The sequence below is a fragment of the Spermophilus citellus genome, assembly GCF_964194105.1.
Source record: "Spermophilus citellus genome assembly, chromosome: 12".
In the NCBI taxonomy this organism is placed as follows: domain Eukaryota; kingdom Metazoa; phylum Chordata; class Mammalia; order Rodentia; family Sciuridae; genus Spermophilus; species Spermophilus citellus.
This window is the reverse complement of record NC_138198.1, coordinates 114,379,584-114,403,417: the sequence shown is the minus strand read 5'-3', so window position 1 is coordinate 114,403,417 and position 23,834 is coordinate 114,379,584. Positions and strand designations below refer to the sequence as shown.

Genomic DNA, 23,834 nt, shown 5'->3' with positions numbered 1-23,834 from the left:
CTCACAGCAAGTCTGTGAAGAAGGCTTTATCAGCATTATCCCCATTTTGTAGATGAGGAGATGAGGCTGAAGAGGTTAAGTTACTGATCCAAGATCACACGGGTCCTAATGGAGAAGTCGCAGGATACAGGATGTGTCCTGGGGTTGGGGCATGTACCAATTTGGCGGGAGTTAGGAACATTAATTAGGAAGCTGCATGGTATAAAACAGGAAGATAGATGGGCTGGGGTAAGATTAAGGGGGACCCACCTGCTAGGATAAGAAGGTGGCACTTCATTCAGTAATGGCCGTTTGAAAGTGGTGAGTGATGGCTTTTGAGCAGAAGTGATAGGCTGAACTTAAAAAGAGGTTGGATAGAGGATCCTCTGCAGGGACAAGAGGCTGTAAGCAGCTGGCCCAGCAGAGACCCAGAGTCGGTAGGTGGGAAGTGGTAGGTGGGAAGTGACGGGGCCTGGGGTGGCAGAAGTGGGAACAGAAAGAGACAGACGGCAAGACTTAAAAAAAACAAACAAACAAGCAAACGACAACAAGGAAAGCCCAGGGGAAGGTTCTGATCAGTAATTTAAAAGGACTTGGACCTGGGCGTCCCCGAGGAGCATGGGTAAAACCTCTCATGAAATTGGAAATGCAGGAAGGAAAGCCAGCTTGGAAAGGTTTGTGTACTCAACATTTTTTTCTTTTTCTTTGTGTGGAATTGGAACAGAATCGAGGACATGTTAAGACCGAGGAGCTGACAAGGAGTGAGGGCTTGGAAGTCACAGCCTGGCCCCAGGCAGCTTGCAGTCCTGAGTTCTCTCTTGTATGTACAATAGCCACGTGCACACACACACAGACACACACACACACACACACACACACACACACACACACACACACACAGGAAAGGGTGCCACACTCATGTGTCCAAACCAGAGAGCAAGTGAAAGGAGTATGTAATGAACAAGAATAAAATGAATGAACTGCCTAAATGTCTGGTACTGAGCATCTGCGCTGTGGTGAGCTGGGAGAGACCAGTCGGCCCTGCAGCATCCAAAGGGGTTAGAGAAGAATCTGACTGTAGAAAGGGAAGATCAACACAGGCATCACACACTCTTTGAAACGTGATGTTCAATGACCACCGAGTATCCTACCACCCAAGTAACTACAATTTATTAAACTGATCCTCTAGTTTATTTATTTATTTATTTATTTATTTATTTATTTATTTATTTATTTTTTAAAGAGAGAGTGAGAGAAGAGAGAGAGAGAGAGAGAGAGAGAGAGAGAGAGAGAATTTCCAATATTTATTTCTTAGTTCTCGGCGGACACAACATCTTTGTTGGTATGTGGTGCTGAGGTTCGAACCCGGGCCGCACGCATGCCAGACGAGTGTGCTACCGCCTGAGCCACATCCCCAGCCCTAGTTTATTTTTTATCAACATGAATGAGGAAGACAATTTTGGCGATTATAAGTAATGCCAAAATGAAGGTCTCTGTAAATTATTTTTTGGTGTACATCTGATCATTCTTGAAGATAGGTTCCTAGAAATGTGAACTGAAGGGTAAAAAATTTAAAGTATTCTTGATACTCATTGTCAAATTGTATGCTTAAAAAAATCACCAATTCGCACTTTCCCCCCCGCTGTGTGTAAGGGGCTCATCTCACATTTAGGCTACAAAGGAAAGTCAGTAGAGGCCTTAGAGCTGGGTTTGCTGAATTATCTGTTTTGTACATTAAATCCATGAAGTTAGGTGAAAAGACATGTTAGTGTTGCCGGCCCCAGGGGTCTAATTTTCTTCTGCACACATTTTTATAACTTTCTAAATGGTATGCGTACTGCCCACAGTTTGTTTGTTTCTTTCTTTCTCTTATTGGGAATTGAACCCAGGGCCTATAACCACTGAGCTACATGCCCAGTTTTGTTTTGTTTTTAATTAATGTAAGCTTCCCCTGAGCCGAAGGAAAGCCTGAGTGCCTGGATGAAGACTTCAGCAGGGAGCTGGGGGACAGTGGAGGGTGGTGACCAGCCTCTCCGTGGACCTTGGCAGGGCCTCAGCTGCAGGTAGAGGTGGTCTGACTCTCATCCATCACCGTCCACAGACAAAGAGTCACAACGAGGGAAAATCACAGCTCCCAGGGGAGGGAGGCCTGGTCCTCCTGGATTCCAAGTGCTGCTGGGAGAGATCAGGATGTCCAAGCCGGACGCTGTCGGCTTTGCTGTCCTTCCCTTTGCTAAGGGAGTAAAGCTGCTGGCCTCCCAGTTGCGGGGTTTGTGGTTGAGGAGAGGGACGCCGAGATGGGGCTGGAGGGATGATGGAATTAGGCCTTGGCTCCTGCTTCCTCGGGACCAATGGGGAGCTGCCAGCTCTCAGCGGCCAGTGCCCAGCCTCCCCTGAAGCTGGGAGATTAGGGCAATTTAATCCTTTGCTCTCCCTTGGCTATTTCTGTAGAGAAGGGGGCTGGGCAGGGCTGTGCGCTGGTTCCCCCAGCAACAGGCCCTGGCCTGGCTCCATTGTGAGGAGGCCCCGCTGGGAAAAGCAGGGGCAGGAAGGGAGGAGATGGCTTTTCCAGGGCCTTCCCTTCTCAGAGGTGGTGGCTGTCAACACCCAGGAGCCCTGGGTTCCAGAGGGGGAGGGGGAGCTTTGGGGACCTCCGCCCCTCCCTGGGAAGGGAAGGCCAGAGAGGGGCCTTGTGGGCCTGAGTGAGCTCATTGTTTACACGTGGAAAACGGCTGCCTTCTCCGGAGGAGGACCAGGGCAGCCCTTCCATTTGATGGAGCTTGGAGGAGGCCACCAGGCCCTGACAGCCCTGATCCCAGCGGTGGCCCTCCCTCAGCCTTCTTAGCATTTCTGTTTGCAAAGCCTCTTAGAGGCTTCTGCCCCTAAAGTCCCCTCTCGGTGGTGACTCGACTCTCGGGCCTGCACCTCCCCGGGCGTTGTCTTTACCTGGCTGTGGTGCTCTCCCCATCCCTCCTCCTCTTGCTCATCCTTCCCAGCTTCCCCACCCCCCATATTCCCCTCTCATCCCCCAAATGAACAGAAATCTCCGTCCTCTTTCCTAATGAAAGTTCTCATGGCCAGGAAAAGGTCGACGGGTTGGCTAAGAGGCCAGCAACCCATGTTGTGCACGGAGGCAAGCGTTGGTCTTCCTGACGCCTCGGTCTTTGAAGACCTGAGCTTCCAGGTCTAAAGCAGAGTCTCTGTCAAGGCCATTTTCTGACCACACCCAGTGGGAAAGATGTTAGTATCTTTCACAAACGTGATTTAATTAAGTTCCTTAAAAAGAAAACCAGTGTCTTCTGGAGGGATACATCGCTGTTTTCAGTAATTCCCACAATGCCACTTCCTTGGGGAGTGTTGGTTTAGCCTGGAATATGTCCTGATATTCCATGTCACACTGAGGAAACTCAGCCACCGGTTTCATGAGGCACCATCTTGTTGTTGAAGGAGGCCAGTGCCCAGGCCCCTGTAGGACACAGCAAGTAAATCCACACCCACCTCCTCCGAGGCCTTCTCTGCCTCATCTGCTTCATTAAAACACCCGGCCTCTCGGTCTGGGGCTGTGGCTCAGTGGTCAAGTGCTTGCCTTGCATGTGTGAGGCACTGGGTTCGATCCTCAGCACCAAATAAGAATAAATAGATACTGTGTTTTCACCTACAAATAAGTAAATATTAAAAAAACAAACACCAGGCTTCTTTCTCACACAGGGAAAGTGCGCTCCATGCTCCTTGGACTTCATTTTCGACTTCTGTAAAAGAGGATCTATTGTGAGGATTAAGGTAAATTATCTGTGCTGGGCTGGGATTGTCGCTCAGAGAGCATGTGCTTAGCATGTGTGAGACTCTGAGTTCAATCACTAGCAACAATGGTGACAATGATAATAATAAGAAGAATGATGATAGTAACTTACGTATGTTGAGCACTGACCACAGTGTCTGCTGCACAGTAAGCAATATTAATATTGTCCTTGACCTTTTTCTTTTGTGAATATGCCTATATTATCTCATGTTACCAAGACTCACGATAAAATAGTGTATTATCAAGAATCACAATCAGTGCACAAGGATTGTCCACCTGGATCTGCAGACAGAGGGGTGGAAGGACAGGCAGGGTCAGTAATCTGCCCAGGGTCATCCAACCAGGTAGAGAGTGGAGTCTGGATTTGAACTCCAACCGCTCATCAGCGCCAACCACAGCCGCTTCCAGAGCACCACCGGCCTCTCCGGCAACGTGACCGTGTTATAAATGGTTCGCCTGCCCTGAGTCCCCAGGGGTTGGTCCTGTGGAGACAAGTCCATTATGTCAATGCGTCTGAAAACTGCTGGAGGCAGCCCTTCAGAGCGTGGCTTTTAATGCCTATTAAGCAGGTGGAGAGAGAACAGATCAATGAAGGGCGATGTTCTGCAGCTCCCACTAGGGCGTGCAGTCCTGTCCACACCGCCTGGTTCTCGGGCACAACTGAATGCCGAGGCCTTCGAGGAGATGGGGTTTAGGCAAGGACAGAGGAGGTGGGTTTTCCCACAGAGTGATCTCAGGGGCACAGGACGGTTCCTCTGGGTCCCAGTGTCTAACAGGAACAGCGTCTGAAGCCCCAGGTTCAGGACTCTTCTTCGGGTCTCAGCTCTGTTCAGAATCCTCTTTTCAAATGCATTTGCTTTCACAAGAAGGCAAGAGCGATGAGCCATCTTCCCAGACTGCAGCAGAGTACCACAAAGCTGGGGCTGCGGGAGGAGGGTAGGGAGGTGGCTCCTGGAAAACACAGACAAGGGGAGGCTGGGTTCGGAGGACCCGCTCCTTCCCTCCGGATCCGGAAAACAGACCTGACTTGTTCCTCGGTTTCTGCTGGATTTTCTTGCTCCTTTCTGCTAATTTCTGACCAGGGATGGAGAAGAGGAATGACAGCTAGGGGAGGGGCATAGGTCAGGATGAGAGGTGGCGGGGGACAGGAGGGAAGCTACCCAGTCCCAATGAAGGCGTGAGCACAGGCCACACGGACACCACATGCCAGATACAGCAGACATCTGACACACCTCACAGCCACACATACACACGTCACACCAGTCATATCTCACACACACACACACACACACACACACACCCACACCCCACGCTACATGCACACGTATCCACAAACACACATGTACATGCCACACAGCTCACACCCAAGGCTCCACACCGTATCTGCGGCCACACACCCTTGGGCTGTGTAAGAGGATAACAACGCCACCTGGTGGCAATTTACTCGCAGAGCTTTCCCCACCCCCCACAATAACTCAAGAACAGAAATTGTTATTCTGTACTTATTTACTCTTGTTCCCCACAGTTGTAAGTCCTCCTCTGCCTCCTGACCTTTTCTCAGAAATTGAGCCAAACCGTAAATGCCCTTCTGAGAAGTGGTTTACAGTTCCCAGTGGCGCCCCGGGTGAGAGGGACGATACTCAGAACACCTTCTAAATAGAACTCCCTGTGCTCGGCCCCTGAATGCTGTGGCACTAAGCCCATTTGGAAAGGAAGTGCCAAATCCAGGAGGCAGAGAACGGTGAGGAAAAGTCTTGATTTTAGGAACTGATCCTAGCCCCTGTCCCAATTGTACTTTTTTTTTTAAGCTATAAATGACCAAAACAGAGAACCTTGCATTATCGATATCTATTTCTGCTTTTCTGACCCAAACTTGTGATAATTAAGGGATGCCATCATTTATATCATTGAGTTCCTCCCTGGGCCAGGTCCAGTGTGTGGGAGCCCTGACACCTGCGGTGACTTCATCCTCCAGGACACGCACACACACTGCTGATTTGCTTTTCAACCAGTAACTCAGCCCAGGTCCCAGGTGACCTTTGAATCCCTGCATCTACGCAGTCACAGGGCTCCCCAGGACCAGCTCATGTGTACCACAAGTGGACCTCGTAGCCTGGCGCAGTGAAAAGGCCCGGATAGCCCCTAGTGACGCGTGCAATTAATAACCATGACTGGGGAGAAACACTAAGCCTTAAGTGCTTTGAGACTTTTACAAGGACTCACGACAAGGCATCAGCGTTTCCAGCTGGGAGACTTATTTATGAAGGAGTTCAAAGAGTTCTTTCCAAATGTTCATTCTCGAATCCTTGCAACATCCCCCGGAAATGCCTGGCCAGGAAAGGGAGCGTTGCTCAGCCATTAATCTGAGAACCATGGCTGCGGAGGTAGGGCAGGGCACAAGCCATTCCCCGGAGCCTCCCCCAAATCCGGAGCCAGAAAACGAGGTTGCAAACCGCCCAGTACTGCCTGCACCCTATGTCCTAGGTACAGGGAGACTCCCTATTTATCCCAAGGCAAGGGAGGCCGGAAACTCCGACAAATGGCTGGGGACTAAGGACTAGCAGGACACAGGAAGGAGCTGGAGGGCAAACATCCTCCGCCTCCTTGCCCACCCTTGAACACAGGTGGAATCAGGGTAAAATGGGTATGAAGAGGGTCTCAACTGAGGCAGGACTTAGGCTAGGAATGCAGGGGGACAGCAGTGGGCTTGTGGGACTGTGGAGGAGGGGTGGTCTCTGGAGCCTGGGGTTGAGGGGTTAAGGGTCAATTCAGATCTGTGAGGCTCAGATCTTTCCTGGCACTGGCTGCCTTCTTCCCCTGGGCTGCCTGTAAACTGGGGGCTAGGTTGGTTACCTCTCCTTCCTGCTGGGTCAAGTTTCTTAGCACTGTCTGTGGAGGACCTTTCTAAGTCTCCAGAAGAAAGCCTAAAAAAAAAAAAAGAAGAAGATTAAGAAAAAGTTTAGCTGGCTAGGTGGCACATGCCTGTAATCCCAGCTACTGGGGAGGCAGAGGCAGGAGGATCACAAGTGCAAGGCCAGCCTCCACAATTTAGCAAGACCCCATTTCAAAATGAAAAGAATAGAAAGGAGTGGGAGTAGAGCTCAGTAATAAAGTGCCCCTGAGGTCAATGGCCAGTACTAGGGGGGAAAAAAGAAAAAATAAATTAAAATATATCATCTGCCCATCTGTTAGAAGCAGAGCTTGAGGCCATGTTCCTTCCTAGACAGCCTAGTTTCAGCCTGTTGTTTTCTCTTCTCACCTATTTTAAAGGCTTTTTTTTTTCTTTTTTAAAGTTTTGTAATGAAATATTTTAAAACTTACGGAAAAAATAGTACAGAAGGTCCCCACGTGCCTTTCACTCAGCTTGCACTAGAGGTAATCTCTTACATAACCCGACTACAACAATCCAAACTGTGCGATTCACATGGTACAGGACTGTTTACTAAACTGCAGACTCTACGTGGGCTTTACTGGCTTCTCCCATGAATGTCACTCTGTGTTCCCAGAAGAATGCTGCTTCCCATCCCGTTGCCCTGTCTCCTCGGAGTCCTCTGATCTCTGACAGTTTCTCAGTCTTGCCTTGCCTTTCCCAAGGCTGGACACAGCTCATTTTGAGTTAGTTTGATGTTTTCTCATGATGAGACAGAGGCTGTGCATTGTGTAAGAGTCCCACTGGAGTGATGTGGCCTTGTCTGTGGGCTGTATCAGGGGACGTGATGGCAAGCCTCCCCATGGGTGACGTTACTTAGATCACTAGACTAATGTGGTGTCAGCTGGCATTCTCCTCCAGCCTGACCTTGATGGTGGCACTGCCCCTTACAGTTCCAGGGCAGTGCCATCCCCAGCAGATGGCGCTCCCCCTGTCCTGCAGATCTTAGGATGGGAAGCAGGCTACTTGGGGCCCGGCCAGGGCCTGTGTGGGTGCTCTGAGTCTGCCCCTGTTTCCAACTTAAGAGAACTGATTATTTAAATACAGGCTCAGATGGATGGTCAGGAAATGACCAAAAGAGCCCGCTTTATAGCCACAGTTAGAAATAATAGTGACAAAAGAGCTCAATGGTGGAAAACAAGGGCTTTGGAATCACCAACCTCCACAGCCCCCCTCTGCCCTGTAGTCCCACCTGCTGATTGACTTCTGGAGTCTCTGTTACCATCCCTTCCTGGGGAGGTCAAGGGGGTTCAATGAAGTGATGTGCCAATGCCCAGGATGTGTTTGGACTTTTTTTTTTTTTTGCTACTATTTCTCATCATAGTGTAACTTAGAAGTCATAAGAGCCACTTAAAATGAAGCTATAATGCTATCTTCTAAATTCGGTGCATTTAGTTATCCTCATTTATAATATATACTACATGAACATTAGCCATAAAGATCAATCATCTTAGGTTTGATCAATAATCAATGCTTTTTCCAAGCGGAGCTGGAGGTAGTTTGTTGCAGTACTGCACATACCCAGTTAGTTTGGGCTTTGTCTGATTCAATGTCTAAAACCCACCGTGGGTGGAGGCTGCTGGGCAGGGTCCACACTGGTTACAGGTGTGAATCTGTGTCAGAAGCACAGTTAAAAAAAGATGCTAAGCTGAAAATTGACTATTAAAAGCCTGGAACTGTAACAACTGCCTTCCCCATCAGAGCCCCGGCCCTTTTGGAGTGAATAATGCCATGACTTGGATCCCAGGCTTTCCCTCAGATGAACTGCATTTGATCTGGCTCTGCTGCTTCCTGGCCCTCCGCTTGGAACATTTCTGAGTCTGAGTTATTATGAGAACTGAATGATAGAACGCGTGGTTCTTGCCCAGCACATATGAAAACCGCTCCTTTTATCATTGCCCGTAGTGTGATCTTGACCACATGTAGGGTTCTAGAAGGACTTAGAATCAGTCCTGGGCAGCATCTCAAGCCAATGTGTTGAGCCCACTCCCAGGTACTTTTGGTTGGCACCTCTTCTTTGCAAACCCTGAAGGCCAGGAGGACACTTTCTGTCCCAGAGCCAGTTCAGGACAAATTATGATGCGTGTGTGGGCAGCATCGTGGTTGGTGGTTCTTCAAAAGCAGAGCCTGAGGCAGGGGCTTTGATGCAGGTGGTTTATCCAGGAGGTGTCTCTGGAAGCAGAAAGGAAGTGGGGTGGGGGGGATGGGGCAGGGAAGGAGGAATCTTTAACAAAGGACACGTGCATCAGCCTGGGCAACCCAAGCTTAATCTGGTGTAAAAAAGAACAGTTTACCCACTTAGGGGTGTGGGAGCTGAGGGACTTTTGCAGGAACAATGTCCTGGGTCACTGGTCGATGGGGTGGGGGTTGGTATGAATTCCCGGGCACTATACTGTTAAAGACAGAAGAGAGAGAGCAGGCGAGAAGATGGTATGAGTGGATTTAAGCCCTAACAGGAGACCTTCCCTGTGCAAAAGCTCTTTCATATTAGAGTCCCCGCGGGCCAGCACTGTGTCTGGCGTATAGTGGGCATTCAGTACCTGTGCTCGATTGTTGAGGAAAAGGAGCTTCTACGCCAGGGAAGGGCAGAAAGGGCCAGGAAGCAGCAGGGCAGTGAGCAGGCATTGCTACACCCGTGCTGGGCCATGTTTGCAGCTTCTTCATGAGCCTCAGGAAGTCTGTATTTTGGGAAAGGTGTGGCCTGGACCTGGGGTTCCAATCACTTGTGGGCCCTAGAGCAGGCTATTTGAGGCCATTTGAGCATCAGTTTCTCATTTGGATCAAATGAGATCATGTAGGTAAAATCTCTGAGCACAGTGCTCATCACAACAAATGATGCTGGCTCAGGCAATGGCAGTTGCTTTTCTTACCCTTCCTTATTATGCCTTGAGAAGTGTGTGCACAAAGTAGCTGCTCAGCAATTATGCCTAAATTGTTCAATATGTGGTGAAAAATGAATATGCATGCGGTGTGTATTAGTGTGCAATGGCTGCTGTAACAAATTACTACAAACTTCCTGGCTAAACACAACACATGCTCATTTGCATACAGTTGTGGAGAACAGAATTCTGATTTCAGTTTCCCTGGACTAAAGTCAAGTTTCGGGCAGGCCTGGTTCTTTCTGAAGGCTTCCTTGACCAGTTCAGCTTCTCTTGGCACCTGTGTTCCTTGGCTTGTGGTCTCTTCCTCCATCTTCAGAGAGCGTCTCTCCTGAAGTCTCTGCTCTACATCACATCTTGTTCCCGTTTCTGTCTGTCTGGCTCTTCTCACATTCCTGTCAGAAGGATCCTCGTGATGCCATTGGTTCACCCAGATAATCCAGGAAAATCACCCCATCTGGAGACTAAATGTAATCACATGGGTAAAACCCCCCCTTTTCCCCCCCAGATAAAGTAATATTTACAGGATTGAGAATTAGCATGCAGAAGGCCATGATTCAACTGGGAAATCAGGACACAGAGACTGAATAGTATCAAGGGGAGGAAATTCTTTGCAATATGGAAATCTTCCTGTGACATCAGTCACCCTAAGTCCAAGGCTGGGGAATATTTCTCCCACAGGGTTCTGAGATGTGTGCATGGGAGCTGTGTGTCTCCATGTGTTTCCCACCACAGGGGAGGGGAGGGCCCTCCTGGGACTCTTCTGGGACTCTCCTAAGCTCCAGACTTGAGACCCTGAAGCAGCACAAGTTTGTTTCTCCAGAAAGCAGAGAAAGACCCTGGAAGCCCAGCTCTCCACCCAGCAGGCTGTGCAGGTCCACTGGGGCAGTACTATTGGCCACTGTAGCTGCGGAGAATAGAAAGTGGCCAAAGCACACTGAGTTTTTTTTTTTTTTTTGAGGGGGGAGGGGTACGGGGGGTTGAACTCAGGGGCACTCAACCACTGAGCCACTCCCCAGCTTTATTTTGTGTTTTATTTAGAGACAGGGTCTCACTGAGTTGCTTAGCGCCTCATTGTTGCTGAGGCTGGCTTTGAACTCGCAACCCTCCTGTCTCAGCCTCCCGAGCTGTTGGGATTATAGGCATGTGTCACCTTGCCTGGCCTGAGTTGTTTCTGTCTCTGATGAGATTTTTCTGGCTTTGGTTTGGAAAAAGGAATCCTATCCTTCTACCTCCCAAGAGAACCAGATTCAGGTAAGAGTTTTCCACACACAAAAACGCTGCTTCTGAGGGCCTTCAAATTTATGGAATCCCAGAATCGCACCCATCAAAGGAGGTGGAGGGTATTTAGCACCCAGCGGAGGAGCATAGCATAGCCTAGCATGCAGGAGGCCTGGGTTCCATCCTCAGCACTGCCAACAGTGGAGAAGCCTCACCCCTCAGAGTTGAGAGGGGGTGGCATCTATGTGTCCCAGGACCCCCAACAAGGTTCTAGTTACAAATCTTCTACCTTGTGGTCAGGTCTGTGTGTCTGGTCCCCGAGGAAAGGGGAGCCCTGGGCCCTCCCTCACAAGAGCACAGATCACCCACTTAGAGGTCTGGGTGCAACAGGTTTATTGCTGTGTACTCCCCTAAGGGTGTGGCACTGAAGTCTCCAAGAGGAGACTCTTCACAGAAGCCCTCAAAGGGGAATGTCAGCATAGAGGTTGAGTCAGCATGGAGGTTGTTAAATGTCGTTACCAGCTGAGCATCCTGTGGGTCAATCCTCCTGGGGCCTCCCCTTTTCGCTGAATTTCTCTTAAAGGGGCTGTCTATGTCTCTACAAAGCTCTGAATGTCCACATGTTTAGGATGAGCACATTTTCCCTCTTCATCACTTTTATACTTTTTTTTTTTTTAATTAAGAGACAGTCTCCTATCAAGGTACCCAAGTTTTGACCTCCTGCTTCTGCCTCCCAGTAGCTAGGATTACAGATATATGCCACTCTGCCTTGCTTTAAGACTTTTCTACTTTTTACAGGGAGAATCTCTCTCTCTCTCTCTCTCTCTCTCTCTCTCTCTCTCTCTCTCTCTCTCTCTCTCTCTCTCTCCCTTTGGGGGAGTACTGAGAATTGAACCCAGGGCCACTAAACCATTGAACCATATCCCCAGACCTTTTTTTCTGTTTTGTTTAGAGACAGGGTCTTGCTGAGTTGCTTAGGGCCTCACTAAGTTGCTGAGACTGGCTTTGAACCTGAGATCCTCCTGCCTCAGCCTCCTGAGCTGCGGGATTGCAGGTGTGTACCGCTGTGCCCAGCAGGGAGAAACTCTTGATGAGGGGTGTATCAGTTAGAAATTTGTTCAGCTGAAAAAACCAAAGCAATGACTGAAGCCTGGCTAAACAGAGCGAGGTTTCTCAGCCCTAGCACTCCTGACATTTTGGGTCACATAAGTCTTTGTCATGAGGCTGTCCTAGATATCATAGGATGTCTTGTGGCACCCTTGCCTTCTACCTACCATCATAGCCAAACTCAGCCAGGGGTGATTTGACCCTTCAGGGGACAAATCAAAATGTCTAGAGATATTTTAGGTTGTCACATCTGGGGATACTACTGGCGCCTAGGGGCCAGAGACCAGGGAGACTACTGAAATATCCCATAATTCACAGGACAGCCTTCCAACAGCAAAGAATTATCTGGCACTAAGAATCAGTAGTGCTAAGATTGGAAAACTGTGGTCTAAAGAAATTGAAGTAGACATTTAAGTTGATCCAATGGGATGTGTGGAGGAAATCCCAGACGATGACACCCTCTAAACATGTAATTCATATCCTGTTCTTTCAAAACCTGGCTCCTTGTGGATAAATCCAGAAATAATTTTTTTCTTAAAATGTTTTTTTTAGTTGTCGAAGGACCTTTATTTTATTTATTTATATGCAGTGCTGAGAATCGAACCCAGTGCCTCACACATTCTAGGCAAGTGCTCTACCACTGAGCGACAAGCCCAGCCGCAGAAAGAATTTTTTTGATACTGGGGATTGAACCCAGGGGTGCTTAACCATTGGGCCACATCCCCAGCCCTTTTGATATTTTATTTTGAGACAGGGTCTCGCTGAATTGCTAAGTGCCTTGCCAAGTTTCTGAGGCTGGCTTTGAATCCTCCTGCCTCAGCCTCCCTAGTTCCTGGGATTGCAGATGTGTACCACCACGCCTGGCCCCTCAGAAAGAATTTTAATGGATTCCTGGGATGAGATACTTCACTCTCTGGCCAGAGGCTCACAGTGCTCCTGTGAAAGAAGTGGGAGACTTCTTGCAGGAGGTGAGCACATGTTTCATCCTAAGGCAGCCAGGGAAGCACACGGGAGGGTTAACAGGCACACGCCTTGCTTACTAGTAAGAGGCTGCAGAAATTCCAAAGCCACCTAATGCAGCCGTGCAGTTAATGTGAGCATCGGCAATATGCCGAAAAACAAAACAAACCCCAAAGGCCAGATGCAAACATAGCCACTGGAGACAGTGGGCAGAGTGGCCTCACCTTTCCCCCAGTTGCCAATGTCTGAGTGCCAGAGTGCACTCAGACATCGCCCACTTGTGCAGACAAATGAAAGCAGGCCTTGGTTCTAAAAAATAAAGAGCAGATAACAAAGGGAACAGGAATAAGTGTGAGCACAAATGCCTCAGCTTCAGGTCCACTGAGCCCTGGGCGTAAGAGGCTGTGTTCTGTTCTGTGGTAAGTACAGCCAGGTGATGATAAATAAATGGATGTGGGTTGTCACCCATAGAAGAGCTGTTCACAGTGTTTCCCTAGGGACAATGCAGTGGACACAGGTTGAGGGAGAAGGTCAGATAGATAAAGAAAGGGGAGGTTAATTAAAGCCACGCTCTGAAGAGCTGCCTGGGGCACCTGAAATACTGTTCTTAAAACTTCTTCTTTTCCACCTCCCACTAGCTTGACATGTAAAAGCTCAGATGTGATTTTTTCCTCTCTGCTCTTTTGGATTAAGAAGTAACACCATTCCTGAGGGCCGGCTCCCCAGCCAGGGCTCTTGCTCAGACTCAAGCTCCTTAAAGAGCTGGACAACTCAGTGAGGATGAAGGCAGGCCAGGCAGAAGCAGGTCCTCACAGGTGGCACATCCTGAAACACGCTAGGTACTGAGACATTCCCAATTGTTAAGGTCCTCTGCTGCTAGGAAACTACTTTTTGCAGTAGGGCTGAAACAGAGGGCCCATGGGGGAAGAGGTGGGTGGTGGTGAATGTGTGGGCACATCTGCCACTGGTAGCACTGATACCCTCCTTAAAGTACTGGGTGGGGGAAGAGAATTTGCCAGTCTAAATGGACACTTGGGGCCATTCTGGCTCCCCAAGAGTGTGACTAACAATCTTTGAAGTTGGTAAACTTATCCTTCCAGCAGCTCCTGAGCCTTCCCAGGATGGGGACTGTCTGGGTTGAGCTCATGGCTGCGCTTGGCACCCGGCACAGGATCAGCAAGGGTGTAGTCATTAGCAATGTCACTGGAGCTGGGTCTGAATCCAGGTTCCACCTGTAGGTCCTGTAGGACCGTGAGTGAGTCTGAGAGCCCTTGGGACTTGACTTCCTCCTTGTGAGATGAGGAGAGTATCAGCATCCCCACGGTCAAGACCCGAGTGAGTTCACAACTTTGCTCTGTGGCAGGTTCCTAGGAAGCTTGCTCTGCCTATTAGCTGTTGTTATTATCAGGGGCTCAAGTTCTGTCTTGCTCAGCTTTCGGCTCATAGGAGGCCATGTATCTAATGCATTTTAATACTTAAAAATTCTGATCATGCCCGGGTCCGCTGTGCTGGCCATGGCACCTTGCTGGGCACCATGGCCACACTGCTGCACTGCTGGGCCCAGCCAGCAGGATGAGTGCCCAGGTCCCTGGCGCTGGCTCTGTTCCTGCTGGGGCCAGACACCTGGCTGCTGTGCATGGCCCAGGGAGTCTGCTGTGACCACCAGGACTCCAGCAGAATCACTGAGACAATAGGCAGAAATGACAGCAGCACAGAGCAAAAAAAGCAAAGCTTCACAGCAGCTGAAAAAGATCTTTCAAGAATACCGTGCTGCTGGCCTGTCATGCACCTTGGAATCTCATTAGTCTCCTGGGGGGTGTTTTACATGGTGGTTTTAGGTGGGGTGGACAGGTCTGCAGTCCTGCTTAAACTTGAATTTAAAGGGCCGCGGGTCAGTTCAATGGATGTGGTAGCCTACGCAGTCCATGAGCTGTTTGCACAGTGAGGATGGCATCATCTTAGTCTCTGTGCCTTTCACTGTCAGGTGTTTTTGGAAAGTAGGACTTTTTTTTTTTTGAAGAGAGAGTGAGAGAGAATTTTAGTATTTATTTTTTAGTTCCTCGGTGGACACAACATCTTTGTTGGTATGTGGTGCTGAGGATCGAACCCGGGCCGCACACATGCCAGGTGAGCGTGCTACTGCTTGAGCCACATCCCCAGCCCGAAAGTAGGACTTTTTAACAGCTGCACTTGATGAGCCCTTCAGTTGTAGGCCCTGAAACTTAAATTTCACAACATGGATTGGTTTTAGGGGTGTAGGTTTTTTTTTTGGGTGGAGGGAGAGGTGTAATTGCTGTGTTCTTGTGAATTAATTTTACTTTTGTCTGCAAAAATCAGGGTTTTGAATAATTATATATATATATGTTTTACATTTTGTTAATGCTAAAAAAAGAAAAAAGAAAATCCTGGTCATGATTCCTCAGAACTTCCTTTTGGCTCACTCTGCACGTGATATTTTCAACCTGACATTTCAGAGGCCTTCAGACAGCCTTTGGTTATTTTCTGACTGTGGGCAGGGATCTCTTTGGGGTCCTTACAAATACTTCCAGATGAGATGAGGGTTCTTTCTGGCCAAAGGTGGGAGGGTGTGGGGGAGACATGACTGAGGATGTAGCCTCCTCCCAGAAGTATTCTGGAAAGCTCGAGGGTGCACAGTGGCTTGCAAGAGCTTCACATTCACCTTGGAATTCCTCATGTTCCCCACCCCCCACCCCCAGCAGTCATTCTCCAAGTCTCTGCCTGTTACGTTTTGGATGTGAGGTGTTCCCCAAAAGCTCATGTGTGAGGCAATGCAAGAAGGTTCAGAGGAGAAATGGCTGAGTCTTAACTCAATCAGTGAATTAATCCCCCCATAGGGATTTTTGAAAGGTAACTGAAATGGTAGGGTGCAGCTGGAGGAAGTGGGAATTGGGGCGTGGCTTTGGGGTATACATTTTGTATCTGGTGAGTAGAATCTCTCTCTCTGTTTCCTGAATACCACGTGAGCTGCTTCCCTCTGTCACACTCTTCTGCCACAATGCCTGCCTCACCTAAAGCCCCAAGGAATGGAGCCGGTCATCTATGTACTGAGACCTCTGTGAGCCCTCAAATAAACTTTTCCTCCTCTACAATTGTTCCGGTTGGGTCTTTTTAGGCACAGTAGTGAAAAAAAAAACTGACTAAAACACTGCCTTTTCTTGGAGGTTCACTGTATCTATCTGCAGCTCATCTGTATGTGAAAAATCATGAAGCCTCGTGTGAAAGCACATAACACTATGGAACTGTACAGTTTAAAATGGTTAGGTTTGTAAGGTCCTTGCTTAGCATCTGGATGGTCATTTTAAGTGACAGCAGCCATTTTAAGGAAAATTTGGCTTTCTTGCCCAAGGGCGTTTCTGAGAAAGGCTTACCACTCCCTCATACCAACCCAACCTTTAACCTCCCACATTAGGACTCTAATCCCTAAGCCTGCCCCATAAAAGTCATGGATCCCAAGCCTGTTTTGCCTCTCTCTGTCTGGGGAGAGATGGCCTTTATTTGTCAGCTCTGACAAGTAAACTCTCGTGTGTGTCTCTCCCTGGTCTTTCATTTCTTGCTTGCCTGTCTCCTGGTTCCTCACTTTCCTTTCAAGGTTGGTAAATTTTATGTTTATATTACCATAATTTAAAATAATAGTAGGGCTAGGGAGATGGCTCAGTGGTAGGGTGCTTGCCTAGAATGTGCAAGGCCCTGGGTTTGATCCCCAGAACCACAAAAAATAAAATAAAATAAAATACATTAGTAAAAAAAATTCCTTAAAAAAATTAGAGTGAGAGGGACATAGGGGCCTTCATTCATGATGTGATACCCAGTTTGGAGTCACATTACTTTCCACAATCCTTCAGTCCTAATTGTTTTCTGGTTGGGTGGGTGGGTTTCAAAGCCCACCCAGAATGCTGGATTCTTTTGCTTATGTGTCCTGATCCCCACTCCAAGCAGGGCTCCAGATGGTGTCTCTTTGACTGTTCCTTAAAGCAGAAGCAGAAGAGGTCCCATGGCCAAGGACACGACTACGCCCACCTAGGAATGCTGCTTCTAAACATTTCTCTAGGGTCCCCAGATCTGGGTGGGAATAGAAAGGAGTGGGGAGCGGGCCCCTGTGCAGGTGTGTTCATGGCCTGCCAAGTCCAAAACTGCTTAGCGAGTTACCTTGGTCCTTGGGGTTCCTCAGGCCTTTCTTGCACCCCATCCCCCTCACCATATTGACTCAAATGTGTGCTGTAGAAATGCCTGGTGCTCCCAGCAGGCTCAGGACTTTGGGCAGGTGCAGAGGGACTGTTGCTGGAGACCAAGACCAAATGCAAGCCTGTCCTGCCCTCTGCTGGCAATCCTGGCTCACAGCCTTGAGGACAGCAAGCAGGCTCAGAGCCTGGGAGAGGGGAGAGAGCCAGCGGTCCTGAAAGAGGCACCCCAAATTCCTGAAGATCCCTCATGCAGGTTCTTGGCCAGTTCATCCCTGCTGAGACCTCAGTGGGTCACCCCGGCCTGCCTGCCCTTTTTGTGGGTGCAGGCTGCCAAACAGAAAGCCGTTTTTGTAGGTCACCAGGTTTGTGTTCTGTCCCCCTTGGGCTAGATGAGCTTCAATTGTCTCCCTGAGGCAGTTTTGGCTCCTGCTTATTCCTCCAGAGTGTGCCATGTCTCCGGTTTGTCCTGCCATTGCCACATACCTCCACGTCCTTTCCAAAATACAATTCTTAGTGCCTGCCTACTATCAGTCCCAATTATCCAGAGAGTCTCTGAAGAGCCCTCCCGCCCCTAGGCCATTCTGGCCTGACTGATCTGCACAGAACATTAATCTGTTTCTGCCATGCTCCAACCTGACATCCTTCATGATATTGGTCAAGAGGGTCATGACCAAGTTGGCATGAAATACAAAGCTCTTGAAGTCTAGTTTCTGCCTTCTTCTCCACAATTAATCACAACATTGTCATTCAAACAAGAGCTGGTGGAACAGCTTGGATCCTAGAGCAAAACTGTATGTCTGCTAGCTGTTTGACCTGGGCGAGTGCCTCAATGCCTTTGCCCCTAAAATGGGGTCTGTAGTAATAACCTAGAATTCCTAGAACAGTTAACATGTAAATAACATGTGTAAAGCACTTAAAACAGTACTTGGCATGTCGCAGGCACTTTATAAGTGTCAGTTATTATTAGTTGAAAATATTGGTGATGTCTTCCTTTTGACTCCAACTTCTGTTGATCCGATAGCTGGAATATTCCCAGGAGCAACCTATCCAGCAACCTCAGAGCAGCAACTTGATCTTAACCCCAGTGCCCTTCACTCCCAGTTAACCCAATCCACCCACACCCACGACCGTTCCAGCAATAGTCAGCACTTAGAACTCGAGGCACTGACTTAGAGTTCTTGAACTTTAGTGTGGACGACTGACCACAAGAGCTGACCCTTGGGCTTTCCCGATGTGCGCTATTTTGCAGCTGCTCAATGCTTTTCCAAGCCATCCAGCTTTTTGGCCTCTCCTTTTTTTCTTGGTCCTTTAGATCTTTCTAACTTTAAAAATTTCCCTACCGAGTTTATACATTACTCATCCCTTGAATTCTTACTAAGATCTTTAATTCTCTTACACATTCGTTCATTCATTAACCCAACACACATCACTGAGCCTTCTACGTGCCTGGCCCTACCTCAGGTGCCGGCACACATGAGGCACAGGGCACGCTTCTTGCTCACAGAGCTTAGAGCCTAGTTCAAGAAGACAAAATCATACACTAAAGATTGTATTATTACTAATTGAGAACATTCTAGAAAGTCATCAGCAGGGTGCTAGGAGGCTGAATAAGAGGAGGGCTTCAGGGATGACATCAGAAAAGCATTCATTGCACTTCAGCAAATCAAGGCCATTGGAAACTTTGGCAAGGATGGTTTCAGGAGAAAAGTGTTGGATCAGAATACTTCAGAGTTAATGAGAATAAAGTGAAATGAAGTGAATTCATGAAGTGAGACATAAGTAGAAGTACAAATGATTCATATTGGCTACTCTTGACAAACCAGGGAGAAAGAACAGGAAAATGGGAGATTTTGTAGCTGGCAGGACTGGTCCCTTGTTCAAAAATGAATGACCAGTGTCAGTGTAGGAGTGAACCAAGCACAGGGCCCTGTGTAAAATGCAAAAGGCACATGCCCATGAAGTTGGCTCTAACAGAATTGTGTGTCAGTGAAAATAATTCGTCAAAAAGAGAGACACTGATAATGTAGGAAAGAAGATTGGGAATAACAGAAGAAACAAAATTTGGGAAAGATGAAAGGGAGATGGGATCTAAAGTATACATGAAGGGGTTAGACAGGAGGAGGGACTTGTCCTCCATTGTAGCAGAAAGAAAGAACAATATGGTGGTAGATGCACTAAGATCAGGCTTAGATGGTGTGTTAGTCAACTTTTTTTGTCACTGCGACCAAAATACCTGGTAAAGATAACTCAAAGGAGAAAAAGTTTATTTTGGCGCATAGTTTCAGAGGTTCAGTACATGATGGGCCAACTCCATGGCTCTGGGCTCATGGTGAGGCAGAACGTCATGGCGGAAAGATGTAGTGGAGGAAAGCTGCTCACCTCCTGTTGGACAAGAAGCAGAGAGAGGGGAAGGGGCCCCAGGGCAGATGCAGCCTTCCGGGGTACTCCTTTAGTGACCCACCTCCTCCAGCCATGCCCTACCTGCCTATAGTCACTATCCATTCAGATTAGGATGCACTAATTAGGCTACAGCTCTCATGATCCAATCATGTCATCTCCAAACATTTCTTCATTAACACAGGAGCTTTTGGGAAACACCTCATATCCAAACCATAAGAGGTGGCTTCTAGTTTTCAATGATGACTTCATTTCCCCGAGGACAAGGGAGGCAAGGTTTTCAATCAATAGTGGGAGGGCAGGAGGGGAAGGATGAGTGGTCTGAGTACAGAGAAATGCTTGTGGAAGATGGTCAGGGCTGGATTTATGCCAGTAAAAAGAAAACCGAGTTGGGTGTGGTGGCGCACGCCTGTAATCCCAGCAGTTTGGGAAGCTGAGGCAGGAGGATCTGTAACTTAGTGAGGCACTAAGCAACTCAGTGAGACTCTGTCTCTAAATAAAATACAAAATAGGGTTGGTGCCGCAGTCTGGCTGGGCACAAATCACGAGCCACTGAAGCAGGGACAAACTTTATTTCTGAACTCCACCAGCACACTCCACCCATGCTCCCGGAACTCCCCCAAATGCCACGTGGCCTCTCCAGGAACCAGCAACCGGAAATATCCCTCCTCCGGCACTTCCCCAACCAATGGGAACTCTCTGGGAATCCCTGCAAGAGCTCAAGCGGAACTCAAAGGGAACTCCGCCAGAACTCAAAAGTCATCATCTTAATGGCTCGCTAGCGTCACCTCTCAACCACTACTTCTGGCAAAAATGCCATGCGTCATCCCGACTCGGCTGTGGCCCTCAACAGGTTGGGAATGTGACCCAGTAGTTGAGTGACCCTGAGTTCAATTCCCAGTACCAGAAAAAGAAAGAAAGAAAGAAAGAAAACTGAAAACCATCACTGGATGAGCTGGAGATGGGAGATAGGAGAGTACATCAGGGAGTTGTTGGTGTTTGTGAGAGAGTGATAGTAATATGACAAATAAGACAAATTCAGGTTTGGCAAGAGAATAAGTCAAGAGAGATGGACTGAATCAGAAGGATAAATGGGGTAGCAGTCCAGGTTTACGCAAGGGGTACTTGAGAATTGGGGCTGGAAGGATAGGGTTTGTGATTACAGAGGACAGTATGAGTTGATGATACTGGAATTATGCAGTTTCCAGACCATCTGTGGGATGTGTGTGGTTGAGTTATAAGAAGAGATCTCTGTTAATGGGGGGGGAATTCAAGGATATGAGAGAGAAGTTGGGTGGGCCATCACCAGAGAGTGGAATTTTCCAAGAATGACAAGAAGGCACAGGCTGGAGCACGAGACTTTAGGAAAAGTGCTAAAGAATTCACTATTTTTTCAAGACAGGGTGAAATTATGCCCTATTATTTTCTCCCCTACAACCATATTTTTTTTAAGAGAGAGTGAGGGGAGAGAGAGAGAGAGAGAGAGAGAGAGAGAGAGAGAGAGAGAGAGAGAGAGAGAGAGAATTTTTTAAATATTTTAGTTCTCGGCGGACACACCATCTTTGTTGGTATGTGGTGCTGAGGATCGAACCCGGGCCGCATGCATGCCAGGCGAGCGCGCTACCGCTTGAGCCACATCCCCAGCCCCCTACAACCATATTTTTTCTTTCTCCCTCTTTTTTCCCTCTCCCTCTTTCTTCTTTCTTGCTTTCTCTTTAGTACTGGGGTTGAGCCCAGGGGTGCTCTACCACTGAGCTACATCCCAGCCCTTGCTAAGTAGCCCAGGATTACAGGTGTGCACCACTATGCCTGATCTGTGACCATATTCCCTTGGTTCTCTCATTTTCATTTATTTATTTATTTTAATTAGGTATCTATGACAGCAGAATGCATTTTGATGCATTGTACACAACTGAAGCACAACTTTTCATTTCTCTGTACATAACGTAGCGTCACACCATATGTACCTAGGAAGTCCATCACATTCCACCATCTTTCCTGCCCCCTCCCCACCCCTCACTCCCCCTTGTCCAATCAAAGTTCCTCCATTTTTCCCATGCTCCCCCGCCCATTTATGGATCAGCATCCACTTATCAGAGAGAACATTCGGCCTTTGGTTTTTTGGGATTGGCTTACTTCACTTATGAGATTCTTCAATGCCATCCATTTACCTGCAAATGCCATAATTTTATTCTCTTTTAGTGCTGAGTAATATTCCATTGTGTATAAATACTTCAGTTTCTTTATCCATTGAAAGGCATCTAGTTTGCTTCCACAGTTTAGCTATTGTAAATTGAGCTGCTATGAACATTGATGTGGCTGTGTTACTATAGTATGCTGATTTTAAGTCCTTTGGGTATAGACCAAGAAGAGGGATAGCTGGGTCAAATGGTGGTTCCATTCCAAGTTTTCTAAGGAATCTCCATACTGCTTTCTAGAATGGTTGCACCAATTTGCAGTCCCATCAGCAATGTTTGAATGTGCCTTTTTCCCCACTCCCCTGCCACTTATTGTTTGTATTCTTGATAGCTGCATTCTGACTGGTGTGAGATGAAATCTTAGAGTAGTTTTGATTTGCATTTCTCTAATTACTAGAGATGCTGAACATTTTTTCATATATTTGTTTATTGATTGTATATCTTCTGAAGAGTGTTCAGTTCCTTAGCCTGTTTATTGGTTGGGTTATTTATTTATTTATTTTGGTGTTAAGTGTTTTGAGTTCTTTATATATCCTGGAGATTAGTGCTCTATCTGAGGTGCATGTGTCAAAAATTTGGTCCCAAAATGTAGGCTCTTTGTTCATCTCATTGATTGTTTCTTTTGCTGAGAAGAAGCTTTTGAGTTTGAATCCATCCCATTTATTAATCCTTGATTTTATTTCTTGTGCTTTAGGTGTCTTGTTAAGGAAATTCGGGCCTAATTTGACACGATGAAGACTTAAGCCTACTTTTCCCTCTATTAGGCTCAGGGTCTCTGGTCTAATTCCTAGGCCCTTGATCCATTTTGAGTTGAGTTTTGTGCATGGTGAATTGTTTTTCCCATTTCATCTGAGATGCCAAATACCTGCAGGACACAAGTAAAGGACAAAGAAAGACACAGTTCTTTCTTTTGACCAGTAGGGGGCACCAGAGACCCAATCAGAAGGTCCCCAATCTACTGGAAGTCTGGGAAAACAGGTGGATTTTATAAAGGAGCTCAGGATACTCTCCCTTGGGCTGTTGTAACAATCACCACTAGCTTGGTGGCTTAAACCTGCAGAAATATATTCTCTCATAGTTCTAGAGCCCAGAAATCCAAAATCACTATTAGTGGGTTGAAGTCAAGGTAATGGCAGAGCCATGCTCCCTTCAAAGGCTCTGGGGAGAAGGCTTTCTGGATCCTTCCAGCTCTGTGGCTGCCAGGACTCTCTTGTTGTGGTTACATAGCCAGTTCCTGCCTCCATCTCCATGTGGCCTTCTCTGTGCCTTCTTCCTCCCATGAGGATATTTGTCATTGGATTTGGGGCCTACTCTAATCCAACATGATGTCATGCCAAATACTTAATTATGTCTGCAAAGATCCTATTTCCAAATAAGGTCACTAGTGGGTGGCTCAAATTTTAGTTTGATGATAGTATTAGTAGATTTACTTGGTTCTGGCTATATGTCTGTGCTAAGCTTTATGGCCATGCTAAACTCTTTAGGAAGGTGCTTAGCATTACCTTATTTTATGTTAGAAAATACCTAGAGCCCTACAGCTGAAAAGGTGTTGATATGTGAGAAAACTGAGACCCATGGTGGTGAGTTGGCTGCAGAGTCAGGTTTGAACCCTCCTACTCCCAGGCGGGGCTCCCTGCCTCTTCTTGGTTGGTGGGAATGTTATGGGTTTCTAAAGCCTCTGTTTGTGTTGTTCCCATTAATTGAATTTCATTTTTAAAAGGTGAAATTTGAAAGTAGTCATTTCACATGTGACAAAAAGGAAAAAAAAAACTTACCTGTAAACAGTTTAAATTCAGATGTAAGTCTGGCTGGACTAAACCAATGGAAGAACTTGGAATTGAGGTGCTCTGTAGGTGCAGTTCTGGAACCCGGAGGAAGTGTAGGAGCCTGGACAGTCCTTTTCTGACCTTCATTTAAAGAGAAGGAGAACACCATCGTGGGGAGGCAGAGCCTTGGCACTGGTGGCTCTGGTCCTTCCAGAACTTGTCTGTATCCTCTGCCCCTGGATCTGGAACATATCCCCGAGTCATCCTAATGAAAGTTCATTTTTGTTAAGCTCATTTAAGGGGGGGGTTCTGTTAACAGGCACCACAAAGATGACTTCTTGAGCCAGTTCCTATCCTCCTGGGCCTTTCACAAATTCTAAAGACCAACCTGGAGGAA

General features: G+C 47.6%; 1 long non-coding RNA gene across 1 annotated transcript in view; it reads left to right on the top strand.

Annotated features, from left to right (window-relative positions):
* Window positions 1–241: 241 nt before the first annotated feature.
* Window positions 242–23,834, top strand: part of LOC308631420 — a 42,993-nt gene continuing 19,400 nt past the window's right edge. Inside the window, exons 1-3 of the long non-coding RNA XR_014018193.1 lie at window positions 242–300; window positions 704–799; window positions 3,688–3,759. This is a non-coding gene — a long non-coding RNA (uncharacterized lncRNA). The remainder of the gene's footprint in view (window positions 301–703; window positions 800–3,687; window positions 3,760–23,834) is intronic.